The sequence below is a fragment of the Sus scrofa genome, chromosome 1 (assembly GCF_054392235.1).
Source record: "Sus scrofa isolate SSC_HxYL_T2T_F1_AM1 chromosome 1, Sscrofa_HxYL_maternal_Yorkshire_Landrace_v2.0, whole genome shotgun sequence".
Classification (NCBI taxonomy): Eukaryota; Metazoa; Chordata; class Mammalia; order Artiodactyla; family Suidae; genus Sus; species Sus scrofa.
This window is the reverse complement of record NC_139383.1, coordinates 248,144,790-248,165,726: the sequence shown is the minus strand read 5'-3', so window position 1 is coordinate 248,165,726 and position 20,937 is coordinate 248,144,790. Positions and strand designations below refer to the sequence as shown.

General features: G+C 45.4%; 1 protein-coding gene and 1 pseudogene across 8 annotated transcripts in view; one reads left to right on the top strand and one right to left on the bottom strand.

Moving 5' to 3' along the window:
• Positions 1-6,177, bottom strand: part of MELK (maternal embryonic leucine zipper kinase) — a 114,378-nt gene extending 108,201 nt beyond the window's left edge. For 4 of the 8 annotated variants that reach the window (XR_014823982.1, XM_084989802.1, XM_005660248.4 and 1 more), the window contains exon 1: positions 6,040-6,177. The gene's annotated coding sequence lies outside the window, so the exon portion shown is untranslated. Of the gene's footprint in view, positions 1-5,510; positions 5,627-5,862 lie in introns of all 8 variants that reach the window. The other 4 variants (XM_084989811.1, XM_003480551.4, XM_021066072.2 and 1 more) reach the window with 3 other exon arrangements.
• LOC100739249 (large ribosomal subunit protein uL30 pseudogene) overlaps positions 1,305-20,937 on the top strand; it is a 40,125-nt pseudogene continuing 20,492 nt past the window's right edge.

Here is a 20,937-nt window from a genome sequence, read left to right as displayed (position 1 = left end):
GATTTGGAGCTGGGATAATCAGTTAGGCATCTAGGAAAAAAAGAACACTGGACCTCTACCTCACACCACACACCAAATCAATTATTTAAAGACTTTAAGGCCAAACCTTTAAAAGATAGACAAATAAGGCCTTACTAATACCCGACATAGGAGTAGCAAGAGAAAAAGCATGGAGATAACAACTGGAAATGTAAGAATTAAAAGAATTCAGTTGCATAGAAGCCAAGAAGGAAGAAAAAAGCACAACCAGTAAAAGAAAGTTTCTAGTAAGTAGACGTCTTCTTTTTTTTTTTTTTTTTTTTTTTTTTTGGTCTTTTTAGGGCCACACTCATGGCATATGGAAGTTCCCAGGCTAGGGGTCCAATTGGAACTGTAGCCTCCAGCCTATGCCAGAGCCACAGCAACTCAGGATCCGAGCCATGTCTGCAACCTACACCACAGCTCATGGCAACACTAGATCCTTAACCCACTGAGCCAGGCCATGGGTCGAACCTGCATCCTCATGGATGCTAGTTGGGTTCGTCAAACACTGAGCCACCACGGGAACTCCGGAAATAGATTTCTAAATAAACTGGAAGTGTTCCTATATAGGACAAGTCTTAGGACCTGGGTTTAGGTGCTGCAAAGTGGAACTTTCTTATAGGCAGGCATGGGGTGAAAGCTCTCTGAACCTATATTGATGTGGTTTCTCTAAGGAGTATTTCTTCCTAGAGGTTAGTATGAAAGGACAAGACTTGAGATTTCAACCTTGGGGAGAGATGCTCCCACAGCCCTTAGAAAGCCAAGCAGGGATGAGAGGGGCCCAGGGAAGTGGAGGTCTCTGAGCCAACAACAAAGAATCTCCCATAGAGTCTGGCACAGCACACCAAGGGTTCAAGAGTTCACCATCCGGCTGGTGATGAACTCCTCCTTTGCCTGGCTTGACTGCTGTGCACAAATCTCCCTTTGTGACCCAGCAATGAACTAGGTAGAGGCACCACAGGGTTCAGAATCCCAGGACCCCATTCTCTGTAACACTGAGAGAGATTAGGTAAGCATGTGCATAGCCAAATAGGACTTCGGCAAACTTCCACCTAGAAAGGGCAACACTCACACATCTTAATCACTGCCCATCAGCAGTGGAAATCTGGTGCTAGTGCTCATTTCTAGAGCCAGAGAGCCTCCCTTCACCAACAGGCAGAGCTTTAGCAAGTCTCCTAAAGGCTCTGGAATTGCTAAGCACTGTGTTCACTACCTTCAAGTTCTCTGTCCTTCATCCTCGCTCATCCAGAGCTGAGTGACAAGCAAGTTACCACGCCTTAATAATGGTCATGACTTTGGAAGACCCAGAGTATGAGTTCAACCTCAGGCGTGTGGTGAGTTTATAATGGAAAAGACAGCGCAATAGGGAAAGTCCTTAATACAGTGAGGATGGGTCATCTTAAAATGAGGTGGAGGAGTTCCCGCCATGGCTCAGTGGTTAACGAACCTGACTAGCATCTATGAAGACACGGGTTCAATCCCTGGTCTCGCTCAGTGGGTTAAGGATCTGACATTCCTGGGAGCTGTGGTGTAGGTTGCAGACATGGCTCGGATCCTGAGCTGCTGGGGCTATGGCGTAGGCCGGCAACTACAGCTCCAATTGGACCCCTAGCCTGGGAGCTTCCATACGCCGCAGGTGCGGTCCTAAAAAGACCAAAAAAAAAAAAAAAAAAAATTTAAGGTAGAAAAAAAACTGGATGAAATTATCAAAAGCCCAAGAGCCACAGAAGATTTTTTTTAACACTCCTTCAAATATCCTTTTAAAATGCCTAAAGCACTCTGATTGCATGAATCATTTTACTTGGAGATAAAAGGTATGTTATTATCAGCAAGTAAAACAGCTTCAAAAGTTTGTTTTTTGCTTTTTATGACCATACCCATGGCATGTTTAAGTTCCCAGGCTAGGAGTTGAATCAGAGCTGCAGCTGCTGACCTACACCACAGCCATAGCCACGCCAGATGGGAGCTGTTCCAAGACCTACACCACAACTCAGGGCAATCAGTGGATCCTTAACCCACTGAGCAAGGCCAGGGATTCAACCCACATCCTCATGAATACTAGCATTGATTACCTCTGAGCTACAACAGGAACTCCAAGCCTTCAAAACTTGGTCAGTGAAATAACTAGAGCTGAAGTTTGAGAAGCAAAAATATCAAAGCCAGCTTAAAAACAAAAAACCAAAAAACACAGTTTTAGGAGCTTAAAAAAAGAATAGTTTTAGGAGCTTTCTTGTGGTAGAGCAGGTTAAGAATCCAGCATTGTCGATGCTGTGCTGTGGCTTGGTTCAATCCCTACCCCAGAAACTTCTATACGCCATGGGTGCAGCAAAGAAAAAAAACAAATAAATAAAAGTTTTAGTTTCAATGTCAAAATTGAAATAGCAAGAAAGATAAAGATCATGAGCAAAAGCTATTCTGATCCAATAAACAATATTAGTCATTTCCTAGAAAGAGATGACATTGGACCAACTTAATAAGCAAGTTGAACTTTTAATCTAGCTGAACCTGCATGAATAGGGTAGGCAAACAAAAGCAGCAAAGCCAGGTCCAAATGCCAACAGAAAGCTGACAATCTAAAATGAAATATTTAATTTGCCACTGGAGTGGCCAAAGTTGTTCCAGGCAAGGAGACTCACAGAGGACCTATTTATTCTCTCTGAGCACCTGACACACAGCATTAGAAACATCCTCAATAGCAGTACTAACTAAGGAATCTTTCATACTCTGCTTTCTCTTCAGATAGTATAAATCTTTCGCCTTTTACTAACTAAGGAATCTTTTAAAGCACACTTGTCATTGGAGAAAATGTGGGAGTCAAACCATACCTCCAAAAGATAGAAATCCAGGAACTAAGAATTTTTATTTATTTGTTTATTTTTAATGTTTTGTTTTGTAGGGCCTCAGGTGCAGCATATGGAAGTTCCCAGGCTAGAGGTCAAATTGGAGCTACAGCTGCCAGCTTACACCACAGCCATAGCAACATAGGCTCGGAATCTCGTCTGCAACCTGTACCACAGCTCACAGCAACACCCAATCCACTGAATGAGGCCAGGGATTAAACCCGAATCCTTATGGATTCTAGTTGGGTTCATTACTGCTGAGCCACGACAGGTACTCCAGAACTAAGAATTTTTAAGACAGGCAAAAACAGCAGTAAAGGTACAGAGTCAAGGAGTTCTTGTCATGGCTCAGCAGTTAATGAACCTGACTAGTATCCATGAGGTTTCGGGTTCGACCCCTGGCCTCAATCAGTGGGTTAAGGATCTGGCATTGCCATGATCTATGGTGTAGGTCACAGACTTGGCTCAGATCCCCCCTGAGTTGCTGTGGCTGTGGTGTAGGCTGGCAGCTACAGTTCCAATTCAACCCCTAGCCTGGGAACCTCCATATACCGCAGGTGCAGCTCTAAAAAAAAAAAAAGAAAAAAAAAAGGGGGTACGTAATCAATACAAGGCTAAGAAATCTTTAAGATCTTGATGAGGGAGAAGAGAAAGTAGGAGATTAGAAACAGGGGAAGTCTCAGGCTATAAATCTGTTTAGAAAACTATCAAGTTCCTTACAGAGCAAAGCCCCCAACTAACACAGTACTGGGGAATTCAGAACACAAGGGCTAAAGAGGAAATACAAAAAGACATCCTATGGGAGTTCCCTGGCGGTCTAGTGGCTAGGAATTTGCACTTGCACCATTGCCCGGGTTCAACTGCTGGCCTGGGAACTAAGATCCCACATCAAGCTGCTGCATGCCACGGCCAAAAAAAAATTAAATTTTCTTTAAAAAGACATCTCAACATGTAAAAAACCAGGAAATGGATAAAGGGAAAGGAGTAGGCCTTGGGAAATATAAGAATCCTAACTGCCAATACTGCATATGCCTAAAGTCCATACAAAGGACTGGGCTATTTCAAATTGCCACACTCAGGGAGTTGCTGCTGTGATGCAGTGGATTAAGGACCTGGTATAGTCTCAGCAGCTGAGGCATAAGTCTCAGCTGCAGCTCGGATTTGATTCCTGGCCCAGGAATTTCCATATGCTGCAGGTGTGACCAAAAACACCAAACTGCCACACTCAGAAAGAGAAAGCAATTAGTATGATGTTGGAATTCACTTCCCCGGATGAGGGATGTAATACAAGCGTCATAATCAATTTCTTGATAGATTTTTCCCAATTGAGTTTTGAATTTTCAGGTTATGGCCACTAGTCACCTAGCAGAGATCAACTTCCACCAGTGAAAGGACTGAACCATGGACCTCCTCTTTTTCTTTCTTCTATTTTCTTATCTACCCCCTTCCCTCAAATCACACCACGCCTTTAAGAGAGTAATACCAATGTGGGCCTAAATTATACCTATTGAGTAGAGGGAACATCATTTCTGCTACTATATAAGAAAACTGGTGTTTACATTACAAATTGCAATAATGATAACAGATTTTACTTGGTTTTTAAATTCTGTGGATGTGGGACTTGTTCTAAGTATTTTGAAGGGCTCTGTTAACCTCCAGGGTTTGGAAATATAGAACACAGGGAAGGCTTGTTCCCGGAGTAACCCAACTGCTGCCAAAGGAGGTATATAATCAGTCAATGTGGAAGGGAACCTCTCAACTGTAGATAATGAAGAAGGAAACTAGACCCCACACACGTGAACGTCCTTCTAGGTGTGATGAAACAGAAGAACAGGAGGTATACACAATTGGAGTCTTGAACTTCTCTGAGAAACAAGGAATTGCCTAGATGGTGGGAGAAAGTTTATCAGTTAATTTTGCAGGATAGGAACAAACGGCTTATAATGTGTGCTTGTCATACATTTGATCAACATCCTGTCCTGCTCCCTTGCACAGGATTCTGGGAGCACCAACAAAACAGCATTCATTCCTAAAGATTGTAAGAGACTGATCTAGCAATCTGGTTGGTTCACAGTAGATACACAGAAAGAACACATCCACTGGTGAGACAAGCCCATGAAGGTGCAGTAGGGCCTTCCTGATTTCTCCCACACAGCACAGAAATAAAAACCAAAATATGAGCAAAAGAGTTAGGAACCCTAGCAAAACTCCAGGCACCTCTGATCCTCCCCCACTTTCCCTCGCTTCCGCTACCAAAGAAAAAATACCAACGGTGAAGCTCAAGAAAACTCATTCTGGAGTTCCCGTCGTGGCGCAGTGGTTAACGAATCCGACTAGGAACCATGAGGTTGCGGGTTCGGTCCCTGCCCTTGCTCAGTGGGTTAACGATCTGGCGTTGCCGTGAACTGTGGTGTAGGTTGCAGACGCGGCTCGGATCCTGAGTTGCTGTGGCTTTGGCGTAGGCCGGTGGCTACAGCTCCGATTCAACCCCTAGCCTGGGAACCTCCATATGCCGCGGGAGCGGCCCAAGAAATAGCAACAACAACAACAACAACAACAACAACAACAAAAAAAAAAAAAGAAAGAAAACTCATCCTAGGAGCTAGAGACCTGATGGCTCCTTGAGACGCCCTCCTTTGGAAAACTCACTTTTTCCCACTGGTTTCTCCATGGGAGCCACTCCTTTTACTACTATAGCATTCCGTGCATGTTCTCCTCTTAAGCTACTCCTTTGGGAAGATGAAAGAAGAGGAAGGATGTGGACTCTGAAAAAGGGGTGATAAGACATAAAACATTTCCTTTTTTACTGGACTGCCCTAGTAAACTGAGTTGTGCGAAGAGAAGTAACTCGAAATCCTTTGAACTTATTTCCGGGAGACAATCCGGGTGGTGGAAACGCGAAATGGAAATTCAATTTATCACAGCCTCCTAAGTGGCAAACGCATTGCCTGCACACCTCATAGATAACCTGGAAGCGGGTACGATCACTATCCGCACTTACAGAGAAAACCGGGGATCGGAAAGGCGAACTATCTCATCCAGGGAACCGAACTCGTAAGGCGAGGCTCTGAAGTTCCCCAGTCTCTCGTGAGCCAGAAGCACACTGGGCTGACGCGGCTGCCTTCCGCGCGGAGCACAGCCGAAACTACGGCCCTCACCCACGGCGAGACACACTGACCTGAGGGCGCAAGGGCAGAGAGGGACTGGGCCAGACAGGTCACACGCTCCGGCCTGGAGTCCTAAGCGAAGAGGCGAGTGAGAAGGACGCCTAGGTATCTTTTGGATGGTCTGGCTCCGGCCGCTTCCGCCCGCCAATGAAATCAAACCTCCCGCGCCGGAAGGGGCGGGGCTAGGAGGGGCGGGGCCCGGCGGGGGCGCGGTCGCGCTCTGAGCTGGAAAGGCTGGGCAGGAAGTGGGATGGCTGAGTGGCCTCAGGGGCTGCTGAGGGGTGACTTAAGGCCTTGGTTTTAAAGCTAGAGTACAGCCTATGAGGAAGCATGTGAAGATTTTCCTGGTGCCGTGGACACACAAAGTTTACACATAAACTTAAGTTCTGTTTCCTAAAATTGATCTGCAGTGAAGTCACTAGTAGCCAGAGTTCTTGTCTTCGTCCTCCCCTTGCTGAGTGAACCTTCTCCCATCCAACAAAGGATAAGCATACCTCTCCCCTCTCCAGATCTTACTAAAATGTGTTGCCATGAGGAATAAAAACCCCAGGGGCCAAATTGTCCATTAGGTAACTCAAGGTACCAGAAACACCAACCTAGCATCAGGGTAGAAGTCCCAGTAGGTTTCACTTTTTGCTCATTATTTATGCGAATTTCATCAGCTGTAAGAACTACAAGTGTAATGATAATCGCTCCAGAAGGAAAAAATTTAAAAATTATAACAAGAGGAAAGAAAATACTAAGTATAAGGTTATATACGTATTTTTTAAATACATTTTTTTTTTTTTTTTTTGCTTTTTAGGGCCACACCAAAGGCACATGGAAGTTCCCAGGCTGGGGGTCCAATCGGAGCTATAGCCGCCAGCCTACACCACAGCCACAGCATCACACAATCCGAGCAGTGTGGGCAACCTACACCACAGCTCACAGAAACGCTGGATCCTTAATCCCCTGAGAGAGCCCAGAGAGCCAACCCCTATCCTCATGGATCCTTGTCGTGTTCGTTAACCTCTGAGCCACGAAGGGAACTCCCAAACTATATTTTTTAAAGCAGTTAGGTTCACAGCAAATTTGACTGGAAGGTACAGATATTCCTCCTAAACTCTCTGCCCCTACCGCAAGCATAGCCTTCCCCCTTATCAATACCCCCCACATCTGTTACAACTGATGGACCTACATTATCACCCAAAGAATTTAATTACCATAAGTGTTCCCATACATTTTATGGGTTTAGACATGTATAATGACATGTCTCCACCATTACAGTATCATACAGAGTAATTTCACTGCCCTGAAAATATTCTACCTTGCCTGTTAAGTGGAATAGTGTTACATATGTATTTTTATTGCAATGAAACACAGTATGGCACTGGATAAAGGATTTTCAAGCAAAAAACAAAAATTACACTAAGATAACATTCTGTGAAATGGAAATATGAGAAAGGAGGGGAAACCAGCAAGTTAAAAAAGAAATTGTATATTTTGTGTGTTTTTTATGTCCGCATCTTTGGCATATAGACGTTCCCGGGCTAAGGGTTAAATAGGAGCCACAGCTGTCCACCTAGGCCATAGCCACAGCCACACCATGCCAGATCCTAGCCAGATCTGCAACCTACACTGAAGGTCAGGGCAACACCAGATCCATTAACCCACTGAGCCAGGCCAGGGATCGAGCCAGGCCAGGGATCGAGCCAGGCCAGGGATCAAGCCAGCTTCCTCGTGGATAGCAGTCAGGTTCTTAACCCGCTGAGCCACAACATTAACTCCTGTTTGTGTATTTTTTTATTGGATGATACTGGGGATCAAATCATTTCCATATTTCCAATCCACTGAATATCTTTAAAGGAGGTAGTTCTTTACTTTCAAGAGGTTTGCAATAATCAGCCTTCCAGAAAATTACAATAATCCAAAAATTACCACCGTTGTGACTATTCAAAATTACGAGATGGTACATTGTGAGAAGCCTTTCGATGTTTACAGCTCCATCTCCAGCTTTATGAAAATACAGTTGAAATGAAAATGGCTGGGTTTTGAAGATGACACGGCTCTAAAAACCTTGGAAGCGGTGCAAAGGAAGCTTTGTGCAACTTTTGGAGAGAATCAGGCTTAGCAAGACCTCAGCGGTTCCCTAGTTAGTCCTTAAACTGCCCTGGCCTCCCACCTGAGCTAAACCAGCAATCTCTGTGGTCAAGTAAGCACAGAGCGGTTCCTCTCTTGCCCACTCCTTGTGCTGGCCACGCGTGAACAATAGCATTGGTACTGGAAAGATGGCAGAGGAAGGGTGAAGAAAAAAAGAATTTTTTGTTCCATAAAAACCACCTGAAAAACAAGGCGGCCCCCAGGCTAAGCAGGCTCTTTTGCGAAAGAAGGAGCAGAGGAAAGGAAAAGAGCTCAAGTGTAAGCAACTAGAATGCTCCCTACATGATTCCTGGCGGTAACTACTAGAAGGGAAACCTCATGGATAGGAAGTGCCAGATAAATATTCTCTGCCTTTTGTGGTATGCATCCAAAGGATTAATGGGGTGAGTTTACTGGTGTCGAAGACCATTGCAAGACTTCATCTAAGATTTTCAGTGGTGCCTTTGTGCAAGTAACCCATCAAACTGTGAAAATGCTTCTTCCAGTGGAACCTAATGTGACCTGGGGATTTCCAAACTGAAATCTGTTGGGGAACTTTTCTTGAAACATGGACAAGCCAAAGTCAAGTATAAAATCATTCCTCTGACAAAAAACCCAGTAACTGAAGAGGATCTGGGGAAATTTAGTGTCATTTGCTTGGAAGACCTCATTCATCAAATTGCCTTCCTGGGCAAGAATTTTCAGGCAGTCTCAGGGTTCTTATGCCCTTTCCAACTCTCAGTGGCTGGTCATGCCACCAGGAACAGAGTGGGCTTCCTCAAGGTGATGGGTTCACCTGGCTATGAGATGAACAGGTCAATCAGCTCATCCAACAGCTGAACCAAACCCCAGACTATCTGAAAGCAGAGTGCATTGGACATGTGTTTTTTGTTTGTTTGTTTTTGTGTGTCTTTTTGCCGTTTCTTGGGCCCCTCCCACAGCTTATGGAAGTTCCCAGGCTAGGGGTAGTCACCGGCCTACACCAGAGTCACAGTAATGCAGGATCCGAGCCGCATCTGCAACCTACACCACAGCTCACAGCAATGCCAGATCCTTAACCCACTGAGTGAGGCCAGAGACCAAACCCGCAACCTCATGATTCCTAGTTGGATTCGTTGATCACTGAGCCACGACGGGAATTCCTGGACATGTGTTTTTGTTTGGGGAATTGTTATCCAATATCTTCAAAGGATGTTATTTTCTCCTGTATCTTCAGAAACTGGAGGGGAAGGGTCAGGGAAAAGATGACGGAGTTCACGGCAGGCACTTTTCATCCTACCCAAGTTCCAAGGAAGAGTTCCTGTGTGTTTTCGGCATTGGCCACCATCCACCTCTGAAACCAGCAAAGGACTCATGCCATGGAGGAGGGAGTCCTGCTTTGTCACATCTTCTGTTCTGGGGTTTAATGTTGGTGAATGAATACAAGACAGCAGTGGACCAACCCCAGGGGCATACTTGAACCTGGGTTTCCTAGGGACTTGTTTTGCAAAAAAAAAAAAAAAAAAAAAAAAATTGAAATTCAATTAGAAAGAACATAAAAGCAATGCTCTCTGCTGTGATGAGTCCATGTTCTAACTTCAGGGACAGCTTTGTGAACTCTCAGGCTTGACTGGCTCTAAGTGTATCTGGTGGCTTTTTCTTGCCTGCACCTCGCTTAATATTTTCTCTAGCTCAAGATTTTAACCTGTTCTTGGATCTACAACAAGCAATGGACACTTTCTCCAGAAAAATATGCAGAAACTCCAGCTTTCTCTTGAAAGTTTGGGGTGTTCGTAGACCCTACTTGGGAATCATGCACCTTATGTAAAGAAGTCCTGTGCTATGGTGTTGGTCACCCAGACCCTGACCTTGCTAGTCTCTTCTGGTTCTGTGCCCTACGGAAGACCAAAGCTTACCAAGGTAGTTTCCCTTCACGCCAAGTGTGTGTTTCCTATTAAGAACCCGATGGTTGGAGTTCCCATCCTGGCTCAGTGGTTAACGAATCCGACTAGGAACCATGAGGTTGCAGGTTCGATCCCTGGCCTTGCTCAGTGGGTCAAGGATCTGGCGTTGCCATGAGCTGTGGTGCAGGTTGCAGACGTGGCTCAGATCCCACGTTGCTGTGGCTGTGGTGTAGGCCAGCAGCCACAGCTCCGATTGACCCCTAGCCTGGGAACCGCCATATGCCGCAGGATCAGCCCTAGAAAGAGAAAAAAGAACCCGATGGTAGATTGCTGAGTCTTTGCGCCAACTCTGACTCAGGGAAATGCCCACCATTTAGTTGTGCTGGGTTCAAGATGAAATTTTCTGCTTGATCAGGTTTTTTTTTTTTTTTTTTTGTCTTTTTGCCTTTTCTAGGGCCACTCCCACGGCATATGGAGGTTCCCAGGCTAGGGGTCCAATCAGAGTTGTAGCCACTGGCCTATGCCAGAGCCACAATGACAAGGGATCTGAGCTGCAGCTGCAACCTACACCACAGCTCATGGCAACACCGGATCCTTAACCCACTGAGCCAGGCCAGGGGTCGAACCTGCAACCTCATAGTTTCTAGTCGGATTCGTTAACAACTGTACCACAACGAGAACTCCTGCTTGATCAGTCTTTTTCTTAAAACCCAAAACAGGAAAGAGGGAACCATTTCCTTAGTTGGGCATGGATGAAATTAGCCCTATTTAGTGTTTTATGCCTCAGGCAAAGAGTTCAATGGACCCTTTCCTTATATAGTTTAGAATCCAGAAGTATTGCCTTGTACCTTGCAGGTAATGATGTAGACCAATGCTAGGGCTCCTGGTGATGTTAGACCTAAAAAGGGAGAGTCTGATCCTGCTTGTGTTTGTCATCAGTGTCCACTCCAAAAAGGGTCTTCCATCTACTCCTGTCACTCACTTAGTTGCCCCAACTTGCCATCTCAGCCATTGGTGAGGGTATGCCAGGCCCAGCTTGAGAGCTGAAAATATGCTTAACTGTTGTGTCCCCTGGTCCTTTAAGATCAGCTCTGCTGGGAAGTTCCTGGCATGGCTCAGTGGTTAATGAGTCTGTCTAGGAACCATGAGGACTTGGGTTCAATCCCTGGCCTTGCTCAGTGGGTTGAGGATCCGGCGTTGCCGTGAGCTGTGGTGTAGTTCGAAGACTCGGCTTGGATCTGGCATTGTTGTGGCTGTGGCGTAGGCCCATGGCTACAGCTCCAATTAGACCCCTAGCCTGGGAACTTCCATATGCTGCAGGAACAGCACTAGAAAAGGCAAAATGACAAAAAAAATATCAGCTCTGTTGTCATTGTGGTTCATGGGGTGCTCAAACACAGCTGTAGCATTGAGTTGGAGGTATTAATAGCGCCATAAAATGTGCCAGATTATGAGGTAATTAACTTGATTGGCTCAAGAGTTAATCTTCCAGGATTAGCTCCTACAGATGTTACTCTTATACTGAAGCATTGAGAAATCAGATTAATTTAAAATGATACATCAGCAGTTTCAGCTGGGGCACAGTGGGTTAAGAATCTAACTGCTGCTGCTCAGGTCCCTGTGGAAGTAGGGGTTCAATCGCCCGCCTGGTGCAGTGGGTTGAAGGATTGTACATTGCCACAACTATAGTGTAGGTTGCACTTGTGGCTTGGACTCAGTCTCTGGCCTGGGATCTTCCATTTGTCATGAGTGTGGCCGTAAAAATTGTTTTAAAAACTGAAATAAAATGATGGGAAGTTCACTTTGTGGTGTAATGGAAATGAATCCAGCTGATATCCATGAGAATGAGGGTTTGATCTCTGGCCTCACTCACTGGGTGGAGGAACCGTGTTACCATCAGCTGTGGTGTAGGTTACAGATGCTGCTCAGATCCCAAGTTGCTGTGGCATAGGCTGGCAGCTGTAGCTCCAATTCAACCCCTATTCTGGAATTCCATATGCTACTGCTGCAGCCCTAAAAAAATTAAATTAAATTTAAAAATGATGTATCAAAATGTCATAGGAAAAGAGCAGTTGTGAATGTGGAAACTCAGGGTTAATATCCCAAATCTGTCTTATACTTAATATGGGAATGTTTCCACTCTCATTTGTAAATCGGGGCTAGTATAGTCCAGTCTGTCTCAAATGGTTAAGAGTACTAGGCAAAATAACAGTTTTTAACTTAGAATTTTATATAAATAAAGGAGGTGATAATTTTTTTTAATTATGACCAGAAAATGTAGATATCTACTTAGAGTTTTTCAAAATTATGTTGAAAGTAGATATTCAAAACAGTTTGAGGAGTTCCCTTTGTGGCTCAGTGGTTAACGAACCCGACTAGGATCCATGAGGATGCAGGTTCAATCCCTGGCCTTGCTCAATGAGTTAAGTATGAGCTGTGGTGTAGGTCGAAGATATGGCTCGGATCCCTATGGCTCTGGTTCAACCCCTAGCCTGAGAACTTCCATATGTCACAAGTGCAGCCCTGAAAAGCAAAAAGAAAAGAAAAGAAAAACAGTTTGAGTATCGAAGAACTAAGGAGGGTAATTATGCTGCAAAAGAAAACAGTTGAGTGCAGGGAGGCTGGGCTCTGAGCCGTGGGGCCTGACCTGAAAGAAGTGCCTGCCCCTCTGTGAACCTGTTTCCTCAAATGGACAACAAGGAACTTAGCTATGATTTTTTTTTTTTCTTTTTGCCTTTTCTAGGGCCACTCCTGTGGCATATGGAGTTCCCAGGCTAGGGGTCTAATTGGAGCTGTAGCCACCGGCCTACGCCAGAGCCACAGCAACACGAGATCTGAGCCACATCTGCAACCTACACCACAGCTCACAGCAACACCGGATCCTTAACCCACTGAGCAAGGCCAGGGATCAAACCTGCAACCTCATGGTTCCTAGTCAGATTTGTTAACCACTGCACCACACCGGGAACTCCTGATTCTTTTGCTCTCTGTTTCTTGAGTCACTAACTGGGTGGGTCAGGCCATTTGGGATGTAACAGCTCTACCAATAATAACACTATTAGCAGCAATCATAAAAACCCTCCACAACTTTTGGAACAATTAATGTGCACTTACATACATCGTCTCTGTAACCAAATACCTGCCCTCCACACACACGGTGATTTGTGCTATTCATTCTTTCATCAGTCACCAGTGTCTCTATCATCTGCCTCACTCTATTCAAGGCAATGCCGGAGAAAGGAAGAAAAGAAATATGGCTTCTTTTAATCGAGGAAGCTCAAAGACATAATAGCCAGATCGATAGACCACAGACTCTCATAAAGAGCCAAACAGAAGCATGTAACACAGGTGCCTAGAGCCGTGCTGGCTCGAGTTCCAAATGGGGGGCAACTATTTCTGACTCAGGGGATTGAAGTACTTTGTACTGGAGTTAGGCCTTGGGAAAAAAAAAAAAATTGAAAAATTTGACGAGAGAAGAGCATTCCTCAGATGAGGAAGCTCTGTGTGCCTAAGTGCAGAGGCAAGAAAACACAAGTCTCCTGGGAGAAAGGAATGCTGGGTGGAGCACAGGAGATGGGGTGTGGCTGGAAAGGAAGAGCCAGTAATCTGGGAACATTTCGTGAATGGCCTGTGTGCAAGGCTAGTGTTGAGAGGGGTGTTGACCAGGAAAAGGAAATGAGCAGTGGTGCATTTCAGAGAAAGCCCAGACAGCCACTCTGCCCGCATAGAACCCGGGGCTGGTAAGGCAGAATGAGAGCTGTGCTTCTCTGGTGGTGGAATGAATGCCTGAATGTCAGCAATTATTTGTGTCTGAGTCATCTGTGGGGATGGGAAGCCAAGGCTTCAGTCCATTCACAGCAATACTATGTCCCCTATGGGGCCATTCATGATAGCACGCCTCAGGCTACAAACCATGCCTGGGAAGCCACAAAATTAATTTGGGGCCATAGTCCTGCTAGAAAAAGAGTTACCTCCAAAACACCTATTAAAAATACTTCAAGGAGTTCCCTTGGTGGCGCAGTGGTTCACGAATCTGACTAGGAACTATGAGGTTTCAGGTTCGATCCCTGGCCTCGCTCAGTGGGTTAAGGATCCGGTGTTGCTATGAGCTGTGGTCTAGTTTGCAGACGAGGCTCAGATCCTGCATTGTTGTGGCTCTGGTGTAGGCTGGTGGCTACAGCTTCAATTCGACCCCTAGCCTGGAAACCTCCACATGCTGCGGGTGTGGCCCTAGAAAAGGCAAAAAGACAAAAAAAATAAGTTAATTTAAAAAATAAAAATAAATAAAAACACTTCAGGAATTTGAATTTGAAAACTACGTTGGGAGTTTGTTGTTTCCTAATTTTGATAATTAAATTGTCATTGTGTAAGGAAATGTTCTTGTCTTTAAGAAAACAGAGGGGGACAGGAGAAGGATGGTGATCATAGTCTCAAATGTAGAATTAGTGAATCTGGAGTTCCCGTCATGGCTCAGTGTTTAACGAATCCACTAGGAACCATGAGGTTGTGGGTTCAATCCCTGGCCTTGCTCAGTGGGTTGAGGATCCGGCGTTGCCGTGAGCTGTGGCTCGGATCTGGTGTTGCTGTGGCTCTGGTGTAGGCCGGTGGCTGCAGCTCCGATTAGACCCCTAGCCTGGGAACCTCCATATGCTGCTGCGGGAGGGGCCCAAGAAACGGCAAAAAGACCAAAAAAAAAAAAAAAAAAATAGAATTAATGAATCTGGGTAAAATGTATGTGGGAGTTCTTTGTCATGTTCTATTCTTGCAACTTTCCAATATGTTTGAAATTATTTCAAAATTAAAAGTAACAAAAAGATTTCCCATTGCGGCTCAGTGGTTAATGAACCCAACTAGTATCCATGAGGACACAGGTTCGTTCCCTGGCCGCTCTCAGAGGTTTAAGGATCCAGCAAGGCCGGCAGCTACAGCTCTGATTTGACCACTAGCCTAGGAACCTCCATATGCTGCAGTTGAGGCCTTAAAATGACCAATTCACATAAAATACACTGTTAAAAAAAATTTAATATAAGGACAACCTGACCCCCTTGCTGTACAGTGGGAAAATAAAAAAAAATAAAATCTTTACAATGAAAAAAAAAAAAAAGAAAAAAAAATTTAATAAATTAACAAAAAAAGTCAGGAATATGTTTCTTAATTCTGCTTATCCCTTAGCACCTACACAGAATCTTAACATTAATGTAAATAATAATGATTTATCATTTGTCCTTTTTTTTTTTTTTTTTTTTTTTTGGTTTTTAGGGCCACACCTGCAGCATATGAAGGTTCCCAGGCTAGGGGTCAAGTCAGAGTTGTAGCTGCTAGCCTACACCACAGCTCACGGCAGCGCCGGATCCTTAACCCACTAAGCGAGGCCAGGGATAAAACCCGAAAACTCATGGTTCCTCGGTGGATTTGTTTCCACTGCACCACAACGGGAACTCCCTGATTTATCCTTTTAATTTCATTCTCTGCTAGACTCTGCACTAGGGATTGTATACACATTATTTCTAATCCTGCAGAGTAGGTATTCTTATTCCCATTTTATAGATGAGGGAACTGAGGCTCAAGAAATTTAGGATCTGGGGAGTTCCCGTTGTGGCTCAGTGGTTAACGAATCAAAGCCAGAGTCTGTGTCTGTGTGGCTTATCCAGCTTGGGACACAGTAGGAGCTCAATAAACTTGTTTTTGAAATACTGTGTGTGTGTGTGTGTGTGTGTGTGTGTGTGTGTGTGTGTGTAAACTCAGCTTAATTTTGAATTTAATTTCCCATTCTGCTGGTCTTAGTCTTTTTTTGTTTTGTTTTGTTTTATTGTCTTTTTGCCTTTTCTAGGGCCACTCCCATGGCACATGGAGGTTCCCAGGCTAGGGGTCTAATCAGAGCTGTAGCCGCTGGCCTACACCACAGCCACAGCAACTCGGGATCAGAGCAGCATCTGCGACCTATACCACAGCTCACAGCAATGCCAGATCCTTCACCCACTGAGCAAGGGCAGGGATCGAACCTGCAACCTCATGGTTCCTAGTCAGATTCGTTTACCACTGCGTCACGAAGGGAACTCCTGGTCTTAGTCTTTTAGAATCCACCCCTCGATTTCTTCCCCACCCATGAAGAGGATGGAGGTGAGCATCTGACTTTTGGTCGTGAGCCCAAGCCAGGGGTGGCCGCTGCTTCTCTCATTCCCGACAGCCAGGACTTTCTGCCTGGATGCTCTCTTCCCCTCTGTGCCTTCTAAGAGTGTGGAAATCAGGCAGCTCCTTCCTCTCAAGCTTCAGCTTTGCCTCTTGGGGCTCTCTATGCAGAAGGCAGGACTTGTCCTTCAGGACACCACCACAGTCCGCATCATCAGGACTTCCCTTTTTCATTCTCCAGCCTCAGGGAAACCGCTTCTCTTTTTGAAAATGGGGTTTGGGAAGACCTGCCCTCTTCCTCAGAAATGTTGTCTGTTCTTGGAGTCTTCTCTATTTTATGAGGGGGTGGGGGTCATACCTGCAGCATATGGAAGTTCCCAAGCGAGGGTTGAAATGGAGCTGCAGCGCTGGTCTATACCACAGCCACAGCAATGTGGGATCCGAGCCATGTCTGCCACCTACACCACAGGTCATGACAACACTGAATCCTTAAGCTACAGAGTGAGGCCCAGGATTGAACCTGAGTCCTCACAGATGTTAGGTGGGTTCAAAATCCTCTGAGCCACAGCAGGAACTCCTGGAGTCTCCCTATGGAAGGGCACACATTTTTGGACACCAAAGCAAGGAAGACTCCTTTGATTTTTTTTTTTTCTATCATATTTCTTCCTTAGGGACATAGGCAACAAAAAAAGGCAGCACCTTGAATGAAGGAGGGTATAGGAGTGGGAGATGAGTTGAGGGGAGGGTAGTAAACCACATGGAGAAAGGAATGCTATTAAACATCACAAAAATGTATTCATAACAACTCAGTACTTTTTTTGTTTTGTTTTGTTTTGTTTTTTATTTTTTTATTTATTTTTTCCCACTGTACAGCAAGGGGATCAAGTTATCCTTACATGTATACACTTTTTCCCCACCCTTTGTTCTGTTGCAGTACCTTTTTTTTTTTTTTTTTTGTCATCTTTTTGCCTTTTCTAGGGCCACTCCGGTGACATATGGGGGTTCCCAGGCTAGGGGTCAAATCAGAGCTGCAGCCACCGGCCTACGCCAGAACCACAGCAACACGGGATCCGAGCCGTGTCTGCGACTTATACCACACCTCACGGCAACGCCAGATCCTTAACACACTGAGCCAGGCCAGGGGTCGAACCTGCATCCTCATGGATGCTAGTCAGGTTCGTTAACCACTGAGCCGCGACGGGAACTCCAACAACTCAGTACATTTTAATGACATGCAAATGAATGAGCATGCACACCTGCCAAGGAAGAAGTGATCTTGCATTGTCTTCCTGCTTCAATTCAGCTGCAGCACTGTGTGGTCCTGATAGCCACGACCACCAGAAGAAGAAGTCATCTGGAGCATCATCTTCTACAGTAACCAGAGCCTCCAGATCACCCTCCTCGGGTACAAACAAATCTTTTTTTTTCAGGGCCACACTAGCAGCATGTGGAAGTTCCCAAGCCAGGGGTCCAATGGGAGCTACAGCTCCCAGCTTACGTCGCAGCTGCAGCAACACAGGATCCGAGCCTCGTCTGTGACCTACACCACAGCTCACGGCGATGCCAGATCCTCAACCCACTGAGAGAGGCCCGGAATCAAACTTGTGTCCTCATGGATCCTAGTCTGGTTTTTTAACTACTGATCCATGACGAGAACCCCCAAACAAATCTTGAAATAGCTTTAACGCTCAGTTCAGAAGTTATTCATGCCAGCCAGGATTCCCAAAATCTGAGCAGCTGGGTTGGAGCCTGGAAAGCCCAACCTATTATCTCTGAGGAATATTTCTAGATTCAAGTGAGGCAGCAGGTCCAAGGGCAGAAAGATTCAGGCCGGTACATTGGGACCAGATAGGCTGCAGCTGAGGCACAATTGCACCTGTCTGCCTGGCCTCTGTTGTACCCTCAGTTCTTGGCAATAGCTATAGTGGAGCCCTCCTTGCCGTGGGTTTGTCACAGCAAAGCTTCCTTGGCTCTGCCTATGGGATATGTGTGGATCTGATCTGAAGGACAGAGAGGAAGCCTGAGCCTAAGAAATGGCCTTGGCACTAGTAAGAAGGCTTGTTGACAGTCTCCTGAAATGTCCAACCCCAGAATCATGATACCACCATGCCCCTGAGAAGGGCATGCAGAGCCCTCAGGGGATCCCAGGAAGTTCACACACCATTCACCCCCAAATCTGAGGGGGCCTACCCCAGGCCTGCATCTTTCAGAATCAGGACCTGGATTCTAAGACTGTCCAATGAGCAAGCACGGGTCAAGCGCATGCTATGTATAGAAACAGAAACAAAAGTCATACCACTCACTCAACCTACCCTACAAATATTACTGAGCACCTGTAAGTCCTGATTCTTTTTTTCTTTTTTCTTTTTTTTTGCCTTTTCTAGGGCCACTTCCCACAGCACATGGAGGTTTCCAGGCTAGGGGTCTAATCGGAGCTGTAGTCACCGGCTTACACCAGAGCCACAGCCACGCTAGATCTGAGCCGCATCTTCGACCTACACCACACCTCATGGCAACACCCTATCCTTAACCCACTGAGTAAGGCCAGAGATCGAACCCGCAACCTCATGGTTCCTAGTCAGATTCATTAACCCCTGCACCACAACGGTAACTCCTGTAAGGCCCCATTCTTACAAAGCTTCCTTTCACTAGTGGGCAAGACAGAGACAAATACATATATAAGTGATTTCATGTCAGACTGTGACACTTGCTGGCTAAGAAAACTAAGCAGGGACAGGGGATAGAAAGTGATGCAGAGAGAAAGTTGCTGGGGTTTTTAAAATTTGTTCATTTGGTTTTTGTTTGTTTGTTTTTTGTCTTTTTGCCTTTTCTAGGGCCGCTTCCGAGGCATGTAGAGGTTACCAGGCTAGGGGTCGAGTCGGAGCTGTAGCCACCAACCTCCACCAGAGCCACAGCAACACGGGATCTGAGCCGTGTCTGCGACCTACACCATAGCTCACAGCAACGCCGGATCCTTAACCCACTGAGCAAGGCCAGGGATGGAACCCGCAACCTCATGGTTTCTAGTCGGATTTGTTAACCACTATGCCACGACGGGAACTCCCCAAAATTTGTTCATTTGTATTGAGATATAGTTGATTGACAGTATGGCATTAGTTTCAGATGTTCCAGATAGTGATTCAGTATTCTTAAAGATATACTCCATGAAAAGTTGTTGTAAGATAATGGCTATCTGTCCTTGTGTTATACAACATATGTATTCCTTGTTTATTTTATACATAATAAAAAGTATGTATCTTTTTTTTTTTTTTTTTTTGGTCTTTTGTCCTTTTAGGGCCGCTCCCACAGCATATGGAGCTTCCCAGACTAGGGGTCTAATTGGAACTGTAGCCACCGGCCTACACCACAGCCACAGCAACACGGGATCTGAGCCGTGTCTGCGACCTACACCACAGCTCATGGCAACACCGGATCCTTAACCCACTGAGTGAGGCCAGGGATCGAACCTGCAACCTCATGGTTCCTAGTCAGATTCGTTTCCACTGCACCATGACGGGAACTCCAAAAAAGTATGTATCTCTTAATTCTATAGTAAAAAGAGTTTGTCTCTCTTAATTCTGTATCCTATCTTGCCCCTCCCTCCTTCCCTCTCCCCACTGGTTAATCACTGGTTTGATTTCTCTATCTGTGAGTCTGTTTCTGTTTTTCTATATATAGCATCACTATTTATAATAGCCAAGGTATGGAAGCAAGCCAAATGTCCGTCAACGGAAAAATGGATAAAGAAGAACAGTGGTACATATATAAATAAACATACACACACACACACAATGGAATATTTCTCAACTGTAAGGAGAAAAAAAATGAAATTCTTCTGTTTGCAGCAACTTGGATGGACCTAAAGACTATCAGACTAAGTGAGGTAATACACAAATACTAACCAACTATAATGGGGAAAAAATCATTAAAAAAATACGCAAGGGAGTTCCCATCATGGCTCAGTGGAAACAAATCTGACTAGCATCCATGAGGACACAGGTTCGATCCTTGGCCTCACTCAGTGGGTTAAGGATCCAGCGTTGCCATGAGCTGTGGTGTAGGTTGCCAACGAGGCTTGGCTCTGTTGTTGCTGTGCCTGTGGTGTAGGCCAGCCACTACAGCTCTAATTCGACCCCTAGCCTGGGAACCTCCATGTGCCACGGGTGCGGCCCTACAAAGACAAAAAAGAAAGAAAAAGAAGAAAGCAAGCTACTGCCGCCCAAGTGGATGATGGTGGCTTGGATGGTGAAAAGCTGTTGGGATGCTGAATATATTTTGATGGAAGAACCCTCTTGGGGAGTGAGAAGAGAGGAGTCAAGGATAATTCCAAAGTTTCTGAGCTGAGCAACTAGGTGAATCGTCATGCCATCAACGGAGATGGTGATATATAGGAGTGGGGTAGGAGGAAGTCTGGAATTGAGAATTCTATCTGAGGCTTGTTCATTTTGGAATGGCAAGTAGGCAGCTAGAGAAGAGATTCTGGAACTCTGGAGATCCGTTGAGACTATAGACAGACTGGGGAGTCATCTGTGTAGAGGTGGTATTTAAGCTCCAGGACTAGATGAGATGATTAAGAAGAAAGTAGGAATAGAGAAGAGGTTTGTGAATTGCACACTGGGACGTGCCACCCACATGTGATCAGGAAGAGTGCCTGAGGCAGTCTAAGGACCAGCACATGGTGACTGGGAAGCCTGGGGAGGGGAGCTTCAAGCTGCTAGAAGATTCCAAATGAGATGAGAACTGAGAATTAACCATTCTCTAGGGGAGGCGGAAACAGTG